The sequence below is a fragment of the Megalops cyprinoides genome, chromosome 17, assembly GCF_013368585.1.
Source record: "Megalops cyprinoides isolate fMegCyp1 chromosome 17, fMegCyp1.pri, whole genome shotgun sequence".
Lineage (NCBI taxonomy): Eukaryota > Metazoa > Chordata > Actinopteri > Elopiformes > Megalopidae > Megalops > Megalops cyprinoides.
This window is the reverse complement of record NC_050599.1, coordinates 10456719-10472874: the sequence shown is the minus strand read 5'-3', so window position 1 is coordinate 10472874 and position 16156 is coordinate 10456719. Positions and strand designations below refer to the sequence as shown.

At 38.7% G+C, this 16156-nt stretch overlaps 1 protein-coding gene across 9 annotated transcripts in view; it reads right to left on the bottom strand.

Moving 5' to 3' along the window:
• The window catches only part of eya4 (EYA transcriptional coactivator and phosphatase 4), a 62229-nt gene that overhangs the window by 29658 nt on the left and 16415 nt on the right, over positions 1-16156 (bottom strand). For 5 of the 9 annotated variants that reach the window (XM_036550005.1, XM_036550003.1, XM_036550006.1 and 2 more), the window contains exons 1-2: positions 13886-14322; positions 1007-1056 (exon numbers count right to left, since the gene is read on the bottom strand). The gene's annotated coding sequence lies outside the window, so the exon portion shown is untranslated. Of the gene's footprint in view, positions 1-1006; positions 1057-13885; positions 14323-16156 lie in introns of those variants that run through there. The other 4 variants (XM_036550004.1, XM_036550011.1, XM_036550010.1 and 1 more) reach the window with 1 other exon arrangement.

Sequence of the window (16156 nt, the reverse complement as noted above, 5' to 3'; positions counted from 1 at the left end):
GGGGTGTGGGGGGGTGGGGGGGTCTGGTTGAGCTGCTGGGGTCTCTCAGGCCAGATCCAGCCGGGCCTGCCTCTCCGGCCAGTGACCGCGAGATGAGGTTTCACTGAGGTGCCTGAGCCTGATGAGGCAATCGACACATTCCCAGGACCTCTCTCCAACCGGTCCAAACCAGATAGGAGCCCCGCAAAGACAGGATATGAAAGATCTCACATGCAAGTCAGTCACACTCTGATCCTCTCTCTCGCTCTGGCTGAGAGCTCAGGAGTGGAGACCTGGGGTCGGTCGGTCGGGGGGGGGGACACCAAATCAACACAACATTTATCTATTTGCTCATTTTCCTTTTTTTAGTTTATGCAGTTCACTTTGATCAGAGTGTGTTGTAGAGCTTCACATTCAGTGAGACGTGGGAGTTTTTAAATGAAGGGCTGCAATGAGCAGTAAACCGGTACCCTTCACATGTACCCTGTCCATGCTCTTTCCCTTTGCAGAAACCAGGCCAGCGTGAGTCTGAAGAATTTGCTGATACTGAATGTCACTTCAGGAATTCTCCTGACAAAGTATCCACACCCCTTCTAATAACTTCCCTGCTGCTCTACACCCATTCCAACTGCATCGATCCTAATACACTTAAATCCAAGAGCAACAGGCTCCAACCTACTGAATAAACAAAGAATATCAAACTGCAGAATTCACCCTTTACAGTGGATATTCTTGCTTAATAATAAGCGTGCCTGCTACAGTATCACTTTTACACGCAGCGCCAGTGCTGAGCCCCCATCTCCACATTATGTATGGTTAAAAACCGACGCAGGAAGACACAACCAGAACATTGCATTAGCACGCTGCCGAAGAGTACATCTCAATAATCCCCCTCCACGCACTTACTCAATCCAGAGCCACTACTCACAAAATGGACACTATCCCTGTAGGTTTCTACCCTGAAATCAGATCACATTAATGCATAATTCTGTTTTTTATGTTCAAGCTTCATTTTGAAGGCCGTTACCTGGAGTTGGAAGGCTCTGAAACATGTGAATCGCTGTGCGTCTGCTTCACCTGCAACAAAGAGAGAAGCCATTAGCACACAAGTTCACAATTCACAATTCACAATTTGTTCTAGTTACCTCACATCTGTGTTCTCTGCTGCTTTTTTTCCCCACATGAAAAGCAGAAAAGAATGAGACCTGTTGTGTAAAGGGCTGCAGCCCTCTACACAGATTGCTCTATTACTGCACCACTGAACAGCAGGAAAAATACCTGCTGGTAGCAGTGTGGTGCAGTGGTAAGGAGCAGGGCTCATAACCCACAGGTATTTAATTCCTGGGCAGGCTACTGATGTGAGTCTGAATTGCCTCAGTAATGGTCTAGCTTCTATAAATGGACAATAATTAAAAATTATGAGCCATGTAACCTGCTCAAGATAAAAGTGTCTGCTCAGCAAATGTAATGTAATTATACTTCAGCAGCCATTAGTGTGGTAAACGTCCTAGGACGTATCAGACTGGGAACATGCTGTTTCAAAAAACTGTTTCATCTCAGCGCTGAGACCAATAATAAGACCAAAATGGAGACATTAGACATAAAATGTTAACAGACAAAGATGATATACACTATAAAGATGCACTGTCTGAAACACCATAAAAAATATCCAACATCACATGCATATAACTGGTCATGCAATGCAGTTGGTGTATAAGATTTTAACAATGATATCATATTTGCTCAGACTTAACATAAGGCTTGATTGCATCCCTCTATACAGCTGCTAGGCTTCAGTTTAAAAAATGAGCCCAGCCTTACATTTTAGCATAAATGACAGAAACACAGTCTGTTTCAATACGAGCTGAAATACGCTGGAATGATGTTAGAAAAATAGGATCCCCTGGAGGCCATCTTTAGTTGAGGGACTGCTGCTGCCAGCTTCCATTAACACTTGATTGACAACATTTTTTGCAGTCATCCCTTTCATGAACTGCTTATTGGAAAACTGGCCATTTTTGCAAGGAATTTTTCTGTTGTTGAGTGTCACAGCTCACCAAAGAGGTATAGCTCTAACTCACATATGTTGCTCGTTGGCAACTGTCATTTAAGCACCAATGAAGAGTGCTTTTAGATTGTTGAATGTATGACCCTTTGATCATCTAACTGCAATTGCATTTGAGAGGAAATTAATCAAAGGAGGAAAGAGTGATATTCCACAAAATGTCATACTTTATTACACAGCTAACTTTCTTGTCCTTTGACCATGGTCCAGACCTGTGGTCACATACAGTGCAGGAGGTGTGTGTGTGCGTGTGTGAGTATGGAAACCATCAGCTATGTGGTTCATGTCTCCACAAACTGATGTTTGACTCCTCAAGTCACTGTGACAGTCAGTGCGCTGGGTTCATTCTTATTATTTTGATATGCAGTATTTCAAAGCCTTCACTGCGGTTTTAAATTGGAAAAAAAACAGAACAGAAATGATAATCAAAACAGATTTTTTTTCTCTCCCAGCTGCATTTAAACGGATCCAGCTCTAGTGAAATGAACTGTTATAAAAATAAGACTCTCCAGCTTGTAAAGCAGTTCTCATGGTTTAAAAGCTATTTCATTTTCCTGTAAAAAGAAAGAGTTGGATATAAAGGAGATAGATGATAATACAATGAATGATTCTGTAAGTAGCACAATATCTAATATTCTGTAAATCAGACTGAACAATGCAGTCTGCCACAAAAACAAATAAATGGTTAAATGAATATACTATCTCCCTGGATTTCATCAAAACTGACAAGTTGGCCTTAGTGGAAATGCTATTCGGTAACAGTAAAAAACCCTCTACAAATTAGACATATTAATCTTAATTAGGACAAAGTGACTTTTTCCCAAAAGAAGGTTTGGTGGTTTTAACTGAATCCATGCCATCTCTTCCTGACTGTTTAAGTTCTCATCTACAGAATCAACTCCTACTTGTCTAATACAAATAATCAACTTACACTCTCAACACTCTCATATTCACTTATTAAAAAATTATTACAGTGATTAAAAAAATCTTACATGGCATGGTCACTGGCATTATTGCACACTCACTGATATGTCTATATAATTTGGGTCTGTTGTTTATGTGAAGGTGAGGGGTTAAAAAATAATTTAAACTCTCAGTAATCTCTCTCTCTCACTCTCAACACCTTCTTAGTCCAACTGCATCAGAGTTCAGACTGCAGTGGCAAGTCATGTGAACAGTCCTCTAATTCTGGCAAGAAAGCCCCACTACGATGTATCTTGTCTTTGCCCGGTGAAAACAGTTACTGTGAGGAAATCCAAGCAAATGATACCATGTCTAAATGTCAATAAGCTATCAAAATAAATGGAAACATAGGGTACCATATCAACATAGTCTCAAATGACACTGAGTGGCTACACAGTGAAAATTTCTGTTATGGTTTGCTGTAGATGGGACATCTGAAATAACTGTATGTCCACCCTGTATTGGTCTCTATACCAGTTTTAAGGACATACCTGTGAAATGTTGAAATGTGCTCTCCAACATTTAAGCGCAGGTTTTCACAGACTAAAAACACACAGAGGGATACCCCGCAAAAGCCACATTACATCACGTTAACATTAACTAGAAAAAAACAAAAAACAAGAAACTTAAAGTGGTCTCCTCCCACTCCCATCAGGCCCTCCCTGACCGCAGGGACACGCTCAAGTCGTGAGGGAGGCTGCTGCAGCTGGGCTACAAACTCAAATCATCTGCTGAGAGGTGCCTCGTTCTGAAGGATATGCACACAGACACAGACACACACACACACACACACACAGACACACATACACTGACTGACACAAACACATGCGCGCATGCCCACACATACACGCACAAATAGACTCACGTACGCACACACATGCACACAAAACATACTCCCGCCAGAGATGGCACAGAAGGCAGTGTGAGTGTGTGTTTCCTCAGTGGTATTGCTATTGGTGCCAATGTTCTGTTCAGCTTTTTTTACATTTGAACATATAGCTGCTGCTTTATAATTCAAAGCACATTTCTGATTTCTGCAGTCAAACCTTGAGAGAACTTTAAAGCACCCCATTGGTAACTTCCTATATTTTTATAGGCTAGCAGAAGGTTTCACTGCCAAAAAGAGTTCATAGAGCATATTACTGGAGTGGTTCCAGTAAGGTATCAATGTATGTAATATTTTTTCATGCCTGGTAAAGCCAAAAAACCACAGACAGTCAGTGACTTCAGCAGTAGCTATATCGTGTCTTCCCTTTCTGAGGAGGAGATTTGTGTTTCCATTACATATACCTCCTCTGAAACTACAGAAGACTGGAAATCCAGAACTGATTACATGGTATAGTGCAGGATGCAAATAGTCCATAACTGTAGCCAATATGAAAATGCAAATATAACAGCAAAAAATGGATGTTTTGATATGATATGATATAGTTTTGACTTTCTGCAAATACTTAAGTAATGACATGATCAATGTTATCTGTGGCTATACTTGCTAGATGTTTTCACTATCTACAATTCATTAATTACTTCTCTCATGAACTACTTTGAACTTTGCTGTTCAAAGAAAATAAACACAATGAAGTGCTGACAAAATCAATATTGCTGTGGAATTTCAGATGATTTCACTTCTGAGGCCTGATCTTGGGCAATTACCAATTTCCCTTCCTCCAACACAAAAACCAATGCAGAAAAATGCCACTAGTGTCACTTATTTACTCTCTGTTTTACGCCTGTTAGCATTAAATTGTGCAAGGATCACTTCTTTGCTTTGGTTTTATTTGCATTGCTGTGTCTTGACATTTAAAATGTGGCATTGTTGGTGCAGATAAAATAGTTGAGAATGCTGGTGACTCATAGAGCAGAATAACTACAAATTGCATTCAACATCACGCAGGACAAGTTTAATTTAAGTTGAAAAACTGAGAAAAGAACAGGAATTCTGAAACACCACTGATAGTATTTACGCTCTTTGTGTGATGCATATTGTTTAAAAATGTAATGAACAGGAAACTGTTTATTAGAACAAATTACTCAGTTAACTATCTACTTCAACAGTGCTACAAAACACAAATTATGTCACCTGCATTGTTTTAAACTTGCTGCGACCAAACTGTATTGGCTAACACTAATGCCACCAATATATTGTTTTGCATGCAACACTTAATGTTACTCCAACAAACTTTATTTTAACTATGTATATATCTTCTCTACTTAAATCGGAAAACGCCAAATTAAAGTCACACACGAAAAATTTCCCATTGACTAACTTAGAATGTTCAGAATCTTAACATTACATCACATACAGCTGATGTCACAATCGACCTTACTTGTAATGCTTGTAACTACTAACTACTACCATGTAAGGGTTTTTCAAGCCAACCTAAAGTTTGTCCTCAAACTTTCCTTTCTGGTTCAGCTATATCATTTACCTTGCAAACTAAAATAAGACACATCAAAAGAATTACTTGTTTTCAGGAAGCCAAACATCTGTGCTTTACCCTCTACGCTGGTATAATGATACCAACAGAGAATGTATCAATATTGTTTTTCCTGCTAAATTAGTAGCTCTTACAATATTACAATACATACAGCTTGGTCATCATGGAAGAAGAAAGGACATTAGACCTGGGGCATAAATGACCACGTCAGGGAATACGTTACCTCCCAGAACTGTAATTTTACTCTACCCACCTGTCAACACTATCCTGTCCAGCAATCTGATTCGCAGTGTCCTGATGCAGACCTAAAGGTTGAGAGCCATCACTCCACAAAAAAGTTCATTCAAATAACAGACGGTCTCGCTTTATTCTGGCTAGCTTACTGCAGAGATACTGTATATTTATACTTGCGTACTTGCAAATTTGTTGTCAGTTGGCCTACTTCTGTAACACAAAGGGAGCATGACTGTGTCACATTTTTGTATACTAAAACGCAGAGCTTAAAAAAGGGAAAAAAGTTACATAAATGGACAATCACTACTGATAGACTGCAGAGCTTACATAATTACAGCTAAGCAGCAATTAAATGGGGGCCAAACATAACCACATGGGGTACCCCTAAAAACACCACATTCCAATTACACATTCTACATAGTTGCTATTAAGGGCTCCAGCCCCAATGGTGTATAGGGACACTGTGTTTTTTGGGAATATGGTTGGAATGCTTGTAGATTGTGAAAGGACCCTTTACAATAAAATGTACAAAAAAAAAACTAAAATGTGATTGTGATTTAACTGGAACATGAAGTCTAATTAGGGGGGGAAATCTAAAAGTATACAGGCATCAGATTGATTTTGTATATAAGGTTAGAATGTGAGTAGAGCATGCTTACAATAATGATTTGAATATTCATGAAATGTGATTCAAATGGTGAGACATTACCATTACAATCATACTGTTGATGTAACAAAAAATCAATGAAAAATGGTGGAAGAGTGGTGGATGTACAGCAAGCACACATAATAAAGCATCTATTTCAAGCTGTACGTCTGTGTATTGAGGAAAAACTGCTATCCCTACCTGAATTAGTGTATGATCTTAAAAACTTCATGATTTTTGACAAGATAACAGATAGAACAGATTTATGACAAACGTCTGTCTTCAGGTAAAACTAGTAAAAGTAGTTTTTTGTATTCTTACATGTGTACATGTAAAACTTCTTGTATTTAATTATGGGTTTGAAGTGCACATTGTAATAAACATGACGATTAGGATACTGTATTAAAAAAGACAATGTACACAGTAACCATCAGCAGAATATCAATTCAAACACGAACAGTGTTCAAGCTCACTTGTTTTGGTGAGTGTCATGTAATGTCCAGCCAATCATGGCCACTGTTCACTACACTGTTCTTGAATGTCACTTTCCAGTGATTGGCCAGCAGGTGGTCACACCCTCATCTCTATTTGGAGCAGTACAGCCACGTGGTGCTGCATTATGTCAGCATAGGGGGCTCTTTTGCAGTGAAAACAGCACTGTTACTTTTCTCATTTCCTCAATCTGAGTTACAGCTACCCCAGATGGGGTGTTTGCACTAATACCATGTTGATCACCTTTTTAGCTGGCTAAACATTACAATTTTTTTTTCAAAAACACAGAATAATGCTGAAAAAATGTAATATGGGAAAAGAAGAAAAGCATTGATAATACATTTTTAATATTCATGTAAACTTTCACAAACCCAAATTAACAGTAACTAGGACCAAAGTTATATTCATGGACTGGACAAAACGTCAAGTGACAGGGCAAAAAACAATATGCCACAAACTTTTTCAAATTTCTAGCGTAAATAAAGTCATACAATTTTTCTTTTTTATCATTATCTTTCTTCTTCTAATCTGACAATTTGATTCATTTGATTACCAATTACATAGTGGATACAATTTATTATATTAAAGTTGCATGGTATAATATCTATCTCTTTTCTTACCAATGTTTACAAAATTACACGTTACTTGTCTTATAACACGATGTTATTATATGCAAATAAGAGATGATAAAAAGCAACAGAAATGCTCAGATTAGACTGTGCAAATAAGAAACACGTTGGCTGAAAGTAGCCAACTTGTCTCAGCAGGGGTAAAAATATACCTCCCTACCTCCCACCCACACTCAACACCAGCAACTGATCTGGGGCCTCCAGTCCAAAAGTCACTTGGCCAATTTTTTTGTTGTATTACGTTATCAGTTTCAAAGTGACTCAATTTACTGCTCCTAAAGGATTACTAAAACATAATTAGACATATTCCAGCAAAACACACAACATATAAATCTGGTAGTAAAATTAGCCATCGTTGAGCCAATCTGAAATAATATTTGGGTAGCAGTTAAATGTAATGAACCGTTATGTCATTTGCGAACTTAAGTGGGTGATGTTTCTCAAAAGCCTGAGACAAAAATTTCTTTCAACAAAGAAACATTAAAATGCATCATTCAAAAACTGTCTTTAAATTAAGTACACTATGTACTGTAAATTTGGCCATGCTGTTCTCGTTGGGCAGACTAAAAAAATTCTGCGGGACAGAAACACCAAAACCAGTTGCCATGACTAGATGCTTAATCACAGCTATAGACAAAACTCAAGAGGACTACACCCCAACCCCACTCCCCTATCCTCCCCCACTGCCTGGTGGAATTGCAGAGGTCACTACGGTGGTCTGTGGATGATTTCACCACAAGACTGTTAACAAGGCGCAGCCTGGGTAAAACCACTGGCTTGCTGAGGTCTGCATGAACCTTTACAGCATTTAACCATAGTGGCTGTTAGTGAACTGACACATCCAAGACTCATGTGGGCACTGATGTGCCCTGTTTCAAAACATTGTTTCTGTTTTTAGACACTGTGGAGCATTTGGTTTTATTCTATGGTGATCTGTTCTTCACTTCTCACGCATCATCATAAATGTCAGCAATCACTGAGGATGGTAGGTAAGAACTGGAAAACTTTGTATTTACTTAAATCACTCAAAATTAAGGATAAAGTCCCATAGCAGTCCAATTAAATGCCTGTCACCATACAACAACAGCCTATTTACTAATAGGCTATATACATTTCTTGGTCCATACGTTTCAAAGTCCCGAAGCATGTGGCCGACTTGCAACTGACTTGCAACTCATTGGCAGGGACCCTGAAGCCCAGGAGTGACAGCAGGTACTTATTAAAATTCCTCACTCTGTTTTTGAGGAACTAATTATAACAGTAAATCTTCAACAAGACTGAAAATTTCACACAGCTGGCATCTAATAGCTGCGTAAACAAACCCACTTGGTGTTGAATAAGTGTGCAGCTTTTTGGGTTCACCTTTGATTAAACTGCTGCATTCCAGGGTGGTACAGAGCTCTTTGTTTATTTGGGAAAAAAGCAACATTCCTACCCACCGGGGATTAACAGACAGCAACAGACACCATAAGTACAGTGGCATACTATGTTCTCATTCAAAAACAACAGCTAAACAACTAAACATGAGGTGTATCCAAAATGAAATTAAAGTGGGATCACTTCAAGTCGACTGCATGCACAATTAACCAATTAATCAATTACACGTAAGACTATCTGTGCAGCAATGGGATTTGTGATTAAATATGCACCATGTTGTTGTTGGTGTGGATGCGCTGGACAGACTAATCTGTAAATTGTCTCCAGAAGGATTAGCGCCGAAGTTATTAGTCACTCCTTCAGAAAGGCAAGTACATCACCAAAACAAACAGTTGCCACCACAAGGGTTCCGCTACAATTTAGCAGAAAAGACCCACAAGAAAATAAAGTAAATCCATGCAAACTGTCCATTAACCCCAGTGTTACCAACATGAATTTATTGCTATCAATACCTATAACATTAAAGCACCAAAACTGATGCTAATTATTTTCCATTCCATATCCAGATTTTAAAGCAGCAACAAAGCCTTCAAAACGAGCCATTTTTTGAGACCTTTGTTAAGAGGTGGAGTCATTTTTCCATCTTTGCGCAGTTGTGCTTTTGATTACTATCACCCTGCTGGGACCACATCAGAAGCAGTACTTAACTGTTAAAGTGTCAGGGAATGGGTCACATGATGCAACCCCCTCCGGCTCCTATTACAAACGGCACTTTTATGTAGGTGTTTCACGCTTTTCTGAATTTTTACAAGCTTGTCACTTATATCACCAGCAGCGTGGACTTTTTTTTTTTTTTGCAAAGCCTACTCTTGTCCATTTCAACAAGATACAGCCTCTGAGAAAATAGCCAGACCCATGCTTTGATCCTTTTTAACTCTTGCCTTGCCTCCTTACAGCCCCCCCCCCCCCCCCGCCCCCCTCTCTCTCTCTTTCGTGCACTTGCACTCGCTCTGTGCTCGAACGGCCAAGCACACAAGTCCCTAAAGAAAATCGAGGAAATTCCCACAACTTCTGGTGCTGTCTGGAAAGAGTGGCGTCCCTGGAAGGCTACGTGTCTGAAAACGCTGTCTGGACAGGTTAAGAGGGAAATAAAACTGGGCAGGCAAATCTCATTAAAACATATTAGAAACGTATTAAATTCAAATACATTTTGTTCAGCACTTCCTGTGCATTTCCCTGACTTGCCACAACATTGTAATGACTGCTCAAACAGCCATGATGTAAACATAAAATTTTCAACTTAACTATAAATAAAGATTGCTTTATTTTACAATGTTTGCAAGGTTTGCATGCATCACTTAGTCAAAAATGAAATTGTGAAGTTTTGGGACACATTCACGTAGTTTTTCCTAAATAAGTACCTGTTAGTGTCTCCAATACCCACACTGTGTACACTTGTATCAGGGCGTTATTAACTGTCTAACGTTTTGAAGTCTTTTTGGGCTCTGTTCAATTTGATTAAGGTACTGATTTTACTTTATATAATGATGTGGGAGATAACAGTGTAAGGTGTAAAGTTTGTTTTCCACAAGAGACACATTACCTGGTTAATATTTGATTACACTTGATTAAACAAGAACGGTCAAAATTGACATTTGAATATATTTGCAGAATATATGTGCAGAATGATGTATATATGGGTATATGCAGAATATGTTAATTCATCTACATTTCCTAGCCGTAAGTATACAAGTAAGGGGTACTAAAGATAGTGGCCAGGGGGCGGTGTCCTCCAAGAGGGGCCTGCTTTGTTGACCCCCCACTGCAAAACAGCTGAAGCCATCTCCGCGACCTCCTTCCCATTTCTGTCCACGCACATCCATCACCCCTCAACCCCAAGACCAGCATCCGCTCCCGCAGTGAAATAGCCAGGAGGTTAAGAGGTCCACTCCATTAGCACTGACCTGGCCACGCCAGTGGTCAGTTCTGTGGTTGGTGTCTTTTTCACTTACTCTTCAGCTGTTAGTGCTACTACTAGTGGTCTCTAGTGCCTGCTCCACAACACACTTTACCTAAAGCTCTTTAGCACATTGTTCCACCATTAGCATTTAAAAAATCCAAACTAACAGACGAATTAACTTCTAAATGTCTCTTTCTTTGTTTAAATAAAAGTTAGGAGTTCCTGCACTAAGATACTTGAAATGACACTGGCATTTTCAGAAGCATTTCTTTGAACAGCATATACAATGGAAGAAACAGTGATTTGACTTAAGTGCTTAACCCATTAAAAATGCATTGTCAAAAGTCAATTTTAATTTTACAGCCAGACATTACTGTTAAGAACCGCATAACATTAAGTGATTTTAAATGTTATGTGCAATATTGTACCATAAGTATTTCAGTATTTTTTCAAGGAACACATGTATTTTAAATCGCAGATACCACTGTAAATGTCAAAGACAGGTAGTGAGCAGAGGCATACACCAAAACACATTCTGAAATGATCTACTTGCAATTACAATACTGAACATACGAATGGTGGTTAACAGTCCAATCCAAATATTCTACTGTTTAACATTAAGAATAACTTATCAAAATCACTTATGGAATGAAAAAATACATATTTTTCCACCATGTGTGTCACAATCATCCAAGAGGTACATTACCCAGGAGGGAAAAACAAGGAGGGGATGCATCTGAGTGTGATTTAATTGTTCCCTTTTCTCTCCTGGTGTAGCGTTTATATGCACCAGCTGTGCTTGGCCAAAACAAAATGACATGCCTTCGACAGCATTAGCATTGGACCTGGTCTCAGTATAAGTGCATATGACTTATCAAATCTAACTCACATATATAGTCATTCTGGTTTCCCCTTGTTCCATGCACAGATGTGGTGCCTATCCAGCAGACATGGCTCTATTGCTTCTCCATAGCGATGTGTGCAGCTAGGGTTACTCTTTAACAAACTTAGTGTCGGAGGATGCACCAACAAGCCCGTAAGTACCGCACTTTCACTGAACGTCTCCTCTCACAGTCCGAGCTTGAACGAAACCTCAGTGCATATGGATTCGTTTTGAACATTCCACCAATCTTCATCTCAGATCATCCATTTGATGCAATCTGAGTTCGGCTGAAATTCAAAATAAAACCACGAGGCTTTATTAAAGTAGGCATATGAGGGAACTCTTGAAGCTGATGTGCGGTGATGAGATAAGAGATCCATTGTTGCAACAACTGTTTCAACAAGCAGCATTATTTGAAAATTGTGTGATATGGATCTCTCCTAATTTTCTTGTAAAAAAACAAAACAAAACATAAAAAAACAAAAAATATCTTATTGGACTGAATTAATTTTTAGAATATGAAATAACGGTCTACCACTCCGCTCTCCATCTGATTTCTTTCGACAGTGACCATAACATTGCTATCTCCTTTTTACACCACCTTCTTTTTACGATGAAAATAAAACAACTATTGCACTGCACTATTGCAGAAGGACAAAAATGCCAGTGTAGTTCAGATAATAACCAAACCCATCTGCAGTTTGACATCTGACACCGCACATGGCACGGACAAATGCAACGCGGTCGCATTAGAGGTGATGATTTTTCAAACCCGCCTGCCTGGAGATCCCCAAAGCAACACAGACCCTGGCCCTGAAATGACCACACAGCACTGGGCAGAATGCTGACAAACATCCTGCTTTTCTCTTTTTAAAATCAGACTGAATCCAAACGGGTGCAGGGTTAACAACGGCGCACCTCAACAGCATTGCTTTCCAACAGGTTACCTAAACTTGAACTAATTTTAGAGCATAAAAAATAAGCAAAGTTGCACGCCTCCCCGCCAACTTACCGTAAAATACTTGTCATGCGTAGCTGGGAATGTTCCTTTGTAAATAAACAATAGCATTCATGTTGAAACCTATTGACAGCAATATTTGGGAATGTGTAGAGGCAGATTATAATATATCTCTTTTTAATTAAATCAAAGCAATATATGGCTTTTACAACAGTCAAAATGCACAATTTTGATCTCAGATGGAAATTCTTTCAATTAAATATGCATATATTTTCTGCATTTGAAGATGCTAATCAAGTCAGCGTGAAAAAAGTCCACAAACCCCAACCAACAGCACTAAATATTTAAAGCAGAAACAAATTATCAATATATTAGTATTTTGGTGATCATTGTAACACCATAAACCTTCAGGTTCTGGTTCAAATGATTAGACCACATAAAAGGTAATCAAATGAACAGAAAGGACATTCAGCGGTGCTGCATTCAGCAGTATAAGTGATTTTCCATAATTCTTAAAACTTCAGTTTTTCACTGTTCGGGCCACTGAGAGTAAGATCATAGATCTAGTTAAATTCTAACTGCTAGACTATCAAAATTCAAAAATGCAAAGAAACAGAAACATTTCTAAGAAATATAATTGAATGAAAAATATTTATGAAGCTACTACTAATAGTCGTAAGCTATTTTTCAAACAATTAGGCCTACAATAATAATTATGTCATTAACTATAATGATATTCCACTAATGATAACAGTAACGAAATTTATATTTACATTACGCCGCTTTAGTATAGACATTAAGTTACAACGAAGTTAAGGTACCTCCATGCTGATCAATTATACACATAAGGAAAGCAAATTAGAGACAAAAATATTTTCTAATAAATACTTTTTACTAAATAAATTAATAGAAATTTCACTGGATGCAACACCGATTGCTAACACATCCACACTATAATTGTTCTTTTCAACCAATTATTTTTTTAATTAAGCAAATATCACGATTTACTAAACACAATTATAGTGGTTTGATTTGTCAAAAACTTTACAATTAGAGCAATTAAGTAGCAACTTCGTGAATTGTGCAAACCGTTTGGACATCAAGTCAAACACTGTGCTCCTGCCGAACTACACCTATAAAAATACTCATTCCGAATCATGGAGAACACAGAACTCCTGTCTTTCAACTGCATACAGAATCTCACTAAATAAAAATGATCGAGACAAACAGTTTTAATAAACCACAGTAAAACCGGCCTTACCTTCACTGTCCTGCCATTTCGGATGAACCAAGTTAGTATCCTTTGCGCGTCTGAAAGTCTTTACGATCTTTTGGTAACGCACACAGTGAAATGAAGTTATCGAGTGCTCCCACTCACTGTCCAGTGTTAGAAGGGTTTCACTCGTTTCGTTTTTGTCTTTCTTTCTCACTCTCTACCAGTGTTGCCCCTTGTTAAAAAGTCAGGTACAACGGAAACCTGTTTTGTCCCTCCGTTAAGTTCTGTGACAGAGTCCAGCGGCAAAAGCGGCACACGCGGCGGTAGCTATAGCAGAAGCCGCTCCAAATCACCAAAGTTTATTTAAATAAACCAGCGGAGGAGAATAGTAAACAAGTTCCACTCGGACCAATGGCTTTCCACACCCCTCTGTTTATAGCAAGATGACTTGCATTCAGGGGTCACCCCGTCAACAGCTCACGTCTTTCAGTGGATATCTAATGTGTGGCATGTATCCTCGGGCTCTTTTAGCTGCAGCCTCCTCTTTCTCCTCCTCCCCTTCCCAGCCAGCCTGCTGTCACTGGCTGACGCATGTGCAGGTCCGCTAAGGATTGAGAATTCACCACGGCGCCCCGAAAGAGCCACTCAAAGCCCTGTGCAATAAGATCATCATCTTCTTTGCTGGCCACTTTTCTGTCTTCGCTCAAAGCTCAACTGTTGATTACCGCTTGGTAGCACAGAACACAGCGGCGCTGGCAGGAGCGCATATCCAAACCGTGGTCTTTTTTTTTTACGTACAAATGAGTTAAAGTTAGCCTGTATGCTGAATCAGTTTTGCCTAATCCTTACAAAAAATGGATGTATTTCGATACCATCTGCAGGAGAAAGACAATACGGGATGTAGGCTTTTCCGAGCACGGCTTTAAACTAAAAATCATTTTCCATCAGCGATCTTAAAATTAATGCATCTACTTCTTATAACAATACCAAATTCCCGAGAAAATAAAAACATAAAACGAACAAAAATACAGGCGTCCCATTTTATAAAACAAGTCATAGACTGTAAAAACACCAGATGACCACTTCCAATAAGAGACGTAATTTGGCTGTAAAAATTACGGTTGTTTTCTCAACATAATACCAATAATGAAATAGACACATTTGAGAAGGATATTTGATATTATATATGGCCATTACCCATGATCCCCTAAGTTCCTTCCGGACGCGAAATATAATTTAAGTTAAAGTCAGTAAGTCAAATAAGCGCAAGATGAAAAACAAACGGATTAATTGTAGGCTATTTTTAACCACAAAACAGTATTATTTAATTCCTGCTTTTATGGTCTTGTTACAACTATTTTATATAGTTCATTCTTTCTTGTAATAAATAGTTCATAAACAAACAAATGAAGCACTGCATAAAATTTAAAATAAAATTTTAAAAATGTGGGGAATATGTCAACATCACACAATCGTGTTTATATACCCTAGCCCAGGACTAACACTAATCTTAGATTTTAATTGAAAACATACTATACATGTGTTAATCAGCTGTGCCGTTGTATGGTTGTAATATAACAGAAATTAACTGCTATTGTGGATTTGAAGAGGGCAAGACATGTTTAGCTTCAGTCACTGCATAATGTCACACAGAATGGAAAAGGAACATTTGTGAGTGATCAGACGTACTTCAATTATAAAAACAACACACAGCTGGAGAAATGTTCTGTCTCAGCTCACACGCCTGATAGTAAAAACGATGTGCATCTTGCAGAGGTTAAATACCTGCCCCTATTGCTCATTCTTTCACTGCGGAGGTTTTTGGGCATATTCCTGTGTACACAAAATCAGGTATGTTTATAGGAACTGAGAACTGAGAGTGCCACAAGGTGTGGAGGCCTCCTTTGTAAACTAGATTTTAGTACTCTTGTGGTCAGTCCAAGTGTCGAAATGCATTTCACACGTGAACTAACTCTCAGCACGAAAAGCCAAGAATTAAGACTAAAACAATATTATTTTTCAAGTCTGATTTTATGCTGTACAACTCTTGAAAAGTGCTAAAGAAAACTTTACCCATCATTAACTTCTATAAAGTAAAAATCTGATCCAACGTAGAAGGGAAAAAGCGCCCACCATGTAAATCGTCAGAGATGAACTACTTGCAGTTACAGCATACAAAATGAAACGATCCGCTGCTTTCTCCAATCAGCAATAAAAGATCATCACGGAATCTCCACTGATGTATATCTCAGCCACTGTGCAACAATAGGCCATTTCAGCTGTGAAAAAGGCAGACGGCAGGTTGTGGTTTTAAAC